We start from the raw sequence: 6,183 nt of genomic DNA on the forward strand, positions 1-6,183 counted from the left end.
CTCTCCGCTGCCGTTATGGCTAGGGGAGACCTGTTACCTTATGCAATTATGTGCACAACACAAACAGCAGGTTGTTGCTTGTGAATGAAACATTGCAGTATATCATATCGACGATGGTGCTCCATGCCTCCTTGACACATACACAAAACCTTGGACAACAACAGATTTACAACCAGACACACACAAAACACACCGTCTCACCAGAAAACAACGTTTCTTCTTGCTCCTATTTTCTCCCGACTTTTTTTTTTTTCCGTCAATCGGTGCTGTTTTGGCCCAACTGATTTCTCCGGCAATTCTTATTCCACTGGATTTTGAAGTGTTTTTTTTTTGTTACGGGGAAATGATGAGAGGGAAAGCGCTGTCATCGTGGAAAGCCTGCCCTCTTCAAACTAACCTTCCCGCCCCCTCCTTCTACCCTTCTCAGATTGGTGCTGGCTACCAGCAGATCCCCCACCCCAGAGGTGTGTTTCAAACCCGTCGTCCCTCATCACGTACACACGGTGACAGTGGACATCCGCTGAGGGCTCCCGAGTAGCCTACCGGTTACCAATAAACACTGGTATGCCGCTCACGGCGGTTGCAGGCTCTGTTCGCTCACCTGTTTCGATGCAGACTGATGCTCGAACTGACACTACAGTAGCAGGTTCGTATTTCCAAAAACACTGTTTGCGCACATGTTCAACTACTGTTGCTACCATACATGTTCCCTAAATGAATATGGAAAACAGTCACAAAACAACTTTAAAATGTCTATTGCCAAATATGTTTTGGGGTAAGTAGCTAAGGTGCCACAAAACACTTCAGCCTATGCGTTTTAACTAACTTTCATCATCAATTTAGAAGCAGCCACCACACACTGCCTATGTCTTCTCCATCAACTTCATATGGTCCAAACAGGCGTGCACATTGGCTTTCCTCAGACAATGTTCTGCCCTGACCCATGTCCCATATTGCTTCATTATGCACAAAATCCAGTTAGGCTACATACCAGTCAATAGTTTGAACACAGCTACTCATTCAAGTGTTTTTCTTTATTTTTTACTATTTTCTACATTGTAGAATAATAGTGTATACTTCATCATTATGAAATAACACATATGGAATCATGTGGTAATCCAAAAAGTTTTAAACAAATCCAAATATATTTTATATTTGAGATTCTTCAAAGTTGCCACCCTTTGCCTTGATGACAGCTTTGTACACTCTTGGCATTATCTCAACCAGCTTCATGAGGTAGTCACATGGAATGCATTTCAATTAACAGGTGTGCCTTGTTAAAAGTTCATTTGTGGAATTTCTCTCCTTCTTAATGTGTTTGTGCCAATCAGTTGTGCTGTGACAAGGTAGGGGTGGTATACAGAAGAGAGCCCTATTTGGTAAAAGACCAAGTCCATATTATGGCAAGAGCAGCTCAAATATCCAAAGCGAAACTACAGTCCATCTTTACTGTAAGACATGAAGGTCAGTCAATCTGGAAAATTTCACAAACTTTTAACGTTTCTCCAAGCGCAGTCGCCACAGGAAAGGAAGACCCAAAGTTACCACAGCTGCAGAGGATAAGTTCATTAGAGTTAACTGCACCTCAGATTGCTGCCCAAATAAATGCTTCAAGTAACTGACACATCTCAACATCAACTGTTCAGAGGAGACTGCGTGAATCAGGCCTTCATGGGCGAATTGCTGCAAAGAAACCACTACTAAAGGACACCAATAAGAAGAAGAGACTTGCTTGGGCCAAGAAACACGAGCAATGGACATTAGACCGGTGGAACTCTGTCCTTTGGTCTGATGAGTCCAAATGTTGAGATTTTTAGTCTTTGTGAGACGCAGAGCATATGAACGACGCATGGAGGAAGTGGTGTGATGGTGTGGGGATGCTTTGCTGGTGACACTGTTATGTGATTTATTTAGAAGGCACACTTAACCAGCAAGGCTACCACAGCATTCTGCAGCAATACGCCATCCAATGTGCTTTGCGCTTAATGGGACTATCATTTGTCTTTCAACAGGACAATTACCCAACACACCTCTAGGCTGTGTAAGGGATATTTGATCAAGAAGGAGAGTGACGGAGTGCTGCATCAGATGACCTGGCCTCCACAATCACCCGACATCTACCCAATTGAGATGGTTTGGGATGAGTTGGATGACAGAGTGAAGGAAAAGCAGCCAACAAGTGCTCAGGATATGTGGGAACTCCTTCAAGACTGTTGGAAAAGCATTCCAGGTGAAGCTGGTTGAGAGCCAAGAGTGTGCAAAGCTGTCATCAAGACAAAAGGTGGCTACTTTGAAGAATCTAAAACATAGGTTTTAGGTTACTACATGATTCCAGGTGCTATTTCATAGTTTTGATGTCTCTTCACTAAGAGTGTATAAGGGAATCTAGGTTTAATAAGAGTAACTGAGTTGAACTTTCTAGCTAATTTGCCAAATACTTGTATTGTAGCTCTATTGTGTTGATATTTCTGTACGCCTCCAGTCTGTTTATTTAGTCATTATTTTACTACAGACCCTTGAACCCCCGTCAACTACTTCTGAAATGCATTGTACCTGGCACTACATTTGGTTCTGCAGTCTGATTGTGCTGAAGTTCACCCAAGATGTGCTGTTTCTCTCTCATTTTGTTGATCAAACATAATTTTTGAAAGATCAGTGCAAATCAAAGAGATTGTCACTGGGATGAGATGGATGCAGACTTCCAAAAATAAAACTTATTCCTATTGACATTGATTTGAAAGGCTTAATCATGTGTTTGGTCTTGTTTCTCAGCGTAATCAAAGGACTGTTGAAAATCTATTTAGGACAGCAGATAGCATTGGCTTCCAATAGGTAGTTATGGCGGACCGAGCCTTCCACTCAAAGCAGTGTGGCAAATAGGTGATAGTACAGTGACATGAGAGTGAGATTTTAAGATGACGGGGTCATTTTCTGAAGTGAGTCGACTCACTGACTCGATCCAAACCTCGAAATCTTCAAGAGCACATTGCTGTCTCAAAAGGTCAGAGGAGCTTATCCTCCTGTGTTTGCCTATGGGTTCTCTGGGCTGCTTTTCATGCTGCACACCTCTGGGCAGAGATCAGAGCTGACCACATGTCTACGGCTAGAGCCAGGTGACAGGAGGAAGGATGGCTCTAACAGACAAGCGGAACGCGTTTGATTCTGACCACTTTTAAATGCACAGGGAACTCAATCGCAGTATGCTGGAGCATAAATCATTGGCCTTTATAAGAGACTGGTTCCAAGCAAAGTGCTGATTGCCTTGTATAGACATGATGACACACACCCTCATTACATTATACACTGTTGTCTCTCCCTCAAAGTCCAGCCTTATTTTACTTCCTGGAAAGAAGTTGACGCAAGGTATTGATTTATGCATTTAGCGCACAGTGATGTAAAGGGAATGTCAGTCATCGTCTCTGTGGCAGAGAGAGAGAGAGAGAGAGAGAGAGAGAGAGAAGTAAAGAACATGGCGGTTGCTTTGCGATGAACAGGAAAGACACATTGTTCATGATTCAGAGTTAGTTTCCGCAAAGGTGCTTACTATGTAGTAAGCCACAAAATCAACACCTCCAGTATTAAGACATAGTGGCTTTTCTGAGATGTAATTTAGAGGTCGACCGATAATGATTTTTCAACGCCGATACCGATTATTGGCGGGCCAAAAGAACCCAATACCGATTAATCAGACAATTTTTTTGTTTTTGTTTGTAATAATGACAATTACAACAATACTGAATGAACACTTATTTTAACTTAATATAATACATCAATAAAATCAATTTAGTCTCAAATAAATAAGGAAACGTGTTCAATTTGGTTTAAATAATGCAAAAACAAAGTGTTGGAGAAGAAAGTAAAAGTGCAATATGTGCCATGTAAGAAAGCTAACGTTTAAGTTCCTTGCAGAACATGAGAACATATGAAAGCTGGTGGTTCCTTTTAACATGAGTCTTCCATATTCCCAGGTAAGACGTTTTAGGTTGTAGTTATTATAGGAATTATAGGACTATTTCTCTCTATACGATTTGTATTTCATATACTATTGGATGTATAGTATAGCTATCTGGGCTCGAACCAGGAACACATCGACAACAGCCACCCTCGAAGCAGCGTTACCCACGCAGAGCAAGAGGAACAAGGGGAACAACTACTAAGTCTCAGAGCGAGTGACATTTGAAACGCTATTAGCGCTCACCCCGCTAACAAGCTAGCCTTTTCACATCGGTTACACCAGCCTAATCTTGGGAGTTGATAGGCTTGAAGTCATAAACAGGGCAATGCTTGAAGCATTGCGAAGAGCTGCTGGCAAAACGCACGAAAGTGCTGTTTGAATGAATGCTTACGAGCCTGCAGGTGCCTACCATCGCTCAGTCAGACTGCTCTATCAACTCATAGACTTAATTATAACATAATAACACACAGAAATACGAGCCTTAGGTCATTAATATGGTAGAATCCGGAAACTATCATTTCAAAAACAAAACGCTTATTCTTTCAGTGAAATACGGAAGCGTTCCGTATTTTATCTAATGGATGGCATCCCTAAGTCTAAATATTCCTGTTACATTACACAACCTTCAATGTTATGTCATAATTACGTAAAATTCTGGCAAATTAGCTCACAATGAGCCAGGCGGCCCAAACTGTTGCATATACCCTGACTCTGCATGCAATGAACGCAAGAGAAGTGACACAATTTCATCTTGTTAATATTGCCTGCTAACCTTTCTTTTAGCTAAATATGCAAGTTTAAAATTATATACTTCTGTGTATTGATTTTAAGAAAGGCATTGATGTTTATGGTTAGGTACACGTTGGAGCAACGACAGTCCTTTTTCGCGAATGCGCACCGCATCGATTAAATGCAACGCAGGACACGCTAGATAAACTAGTAATATCATCAACCATGTGTAGTTATAACTAGTGATTATGATTGATTGATTGTTTTTTTATAAGATAAGTTTAATGCTAGCTAGCAACTTACCTTGGCTTCTTACTGCATTCGCGTAACAGGCAGGCTCCTCGTGAGGCAGGTGGTTAGAGCATTGGACTAGTAACCGTAAGGTTGCAAGATTGAATCCCTGAGCTGACAAGGTAAAAATCTGTCGTTCTGCCCCTGAACAAGGCAGTTAACCCACCGTTCCTAGGCCATCATTGAAAATAAGAATGTGTTCTTAACTGACTTAAAAATCTTTAAAAAATCGGCCCTAATTAATTGGCCACTCCGATTAATCGGTAGATCTAATGTAATTAAACTAACATGTCATGATGAGTTGCCAACCTGTGTCCGTGGATCAAAGCTTCTGTCACTAGCGATATTTGGTTAGCAGATGGATGTGATCTATTGTACACAGTGCCAGGGGAATAATAATCTTAGTGACAACCTTTTTTGTTTGTTTACAGAGCATGTCACAGACCTATAGTGAATTAGCTAAGCCTTTAATAGCTTAGAGACAAAACTAGCTGCATTTGTACTGTAGTTGTAACGGTCTTCTTCCTCCTCTGACGAGGAGTAGTAGGAAGGATCGGAGGACCAATGCGCAGCGTGGTAAGTGTTCATGATACTTTTAATAGAACACAGAAAAATACAAAATGACAACGTGAAATAACAAAAAAACAAAACAGTTCCGTGTGGAACACACAGACACAGAAAATAATCACCCACAAATCAAGGGTGAAAACAAGCGGCCTTAAGTATGGTTCTCAATCAGGGACAACGATTGATAGCTGCCTCTGATTGAGAACCATACCAGGCCAAACACAGAAATACCAACTCATAGAAAAACAAACATAGACAACCCACCCAACTCACGCCCTGACCATACTAAAACAAAAACATAACAAAAGAACTAAGGTCAGAACATGACAGTAGTCATTGGTTTTTCATATAGATTTGAGGGCAGTCTTTTCCCACCCATTTGGCTATGTTGAGGTCAAGTTTAACTTGACCTTGATTGTGCTATTGTAAGAATTCTATTTTCAGTTGCACTCCAATTGACATCTCTATTGTAATGCTTTAGAGTGTATAACACTGACATAGGACTGACATAACAGATGTCATGAAGAGTCATAACAATGTTAAATTATGACAAATGACATTGAGTTGTAATTTCACAATCTCATGCCATTGCCATACAGTATTGAGATGACATCAGTTGTTATGATTCCTAAAATGACATC

General features: G+C 40.9%; 1 protein-coding gene across 1 annotated transcript in view; it reads right to left on the reverse strand.

The window, feature by feature from the left end:
• The window catches only part of LOC109873138 (gamma-aminobutyric acid receptor subunit alpha-3-like), a 160,485-nt gene extending 159,984 nt beyond the window's left edge, over positions 1-501 (reverse strand). Inside the window, exon 1 of the mRNA XM_031808572.1 lies at positions 202-501. The gene's annotated coding sequence lies outside the window, so the exon portion shown is untranslated. The remainder of the gene's footprint in view (positions 1-201) is intronic.
• Positions 502-6,183: the final 5,682 nt, after the last annotated feature.

The sequence above is a fragment of the Oncorhynchus kisutch genome, linkage group LG28 (genome assembly GCF_002021735.2).
Source record: "Oncorhynchus kisutch isolate 150728-3 linkage group LG28, Okis_V2, whole genome shotgun sequence".
Lineage (NCBI taxonomy): Eukaryota > Metazoa > Chordata > Actinopteri > Salmoniformes > Salmonidae > Oncorhynchus > Oncorhynchus kisutch.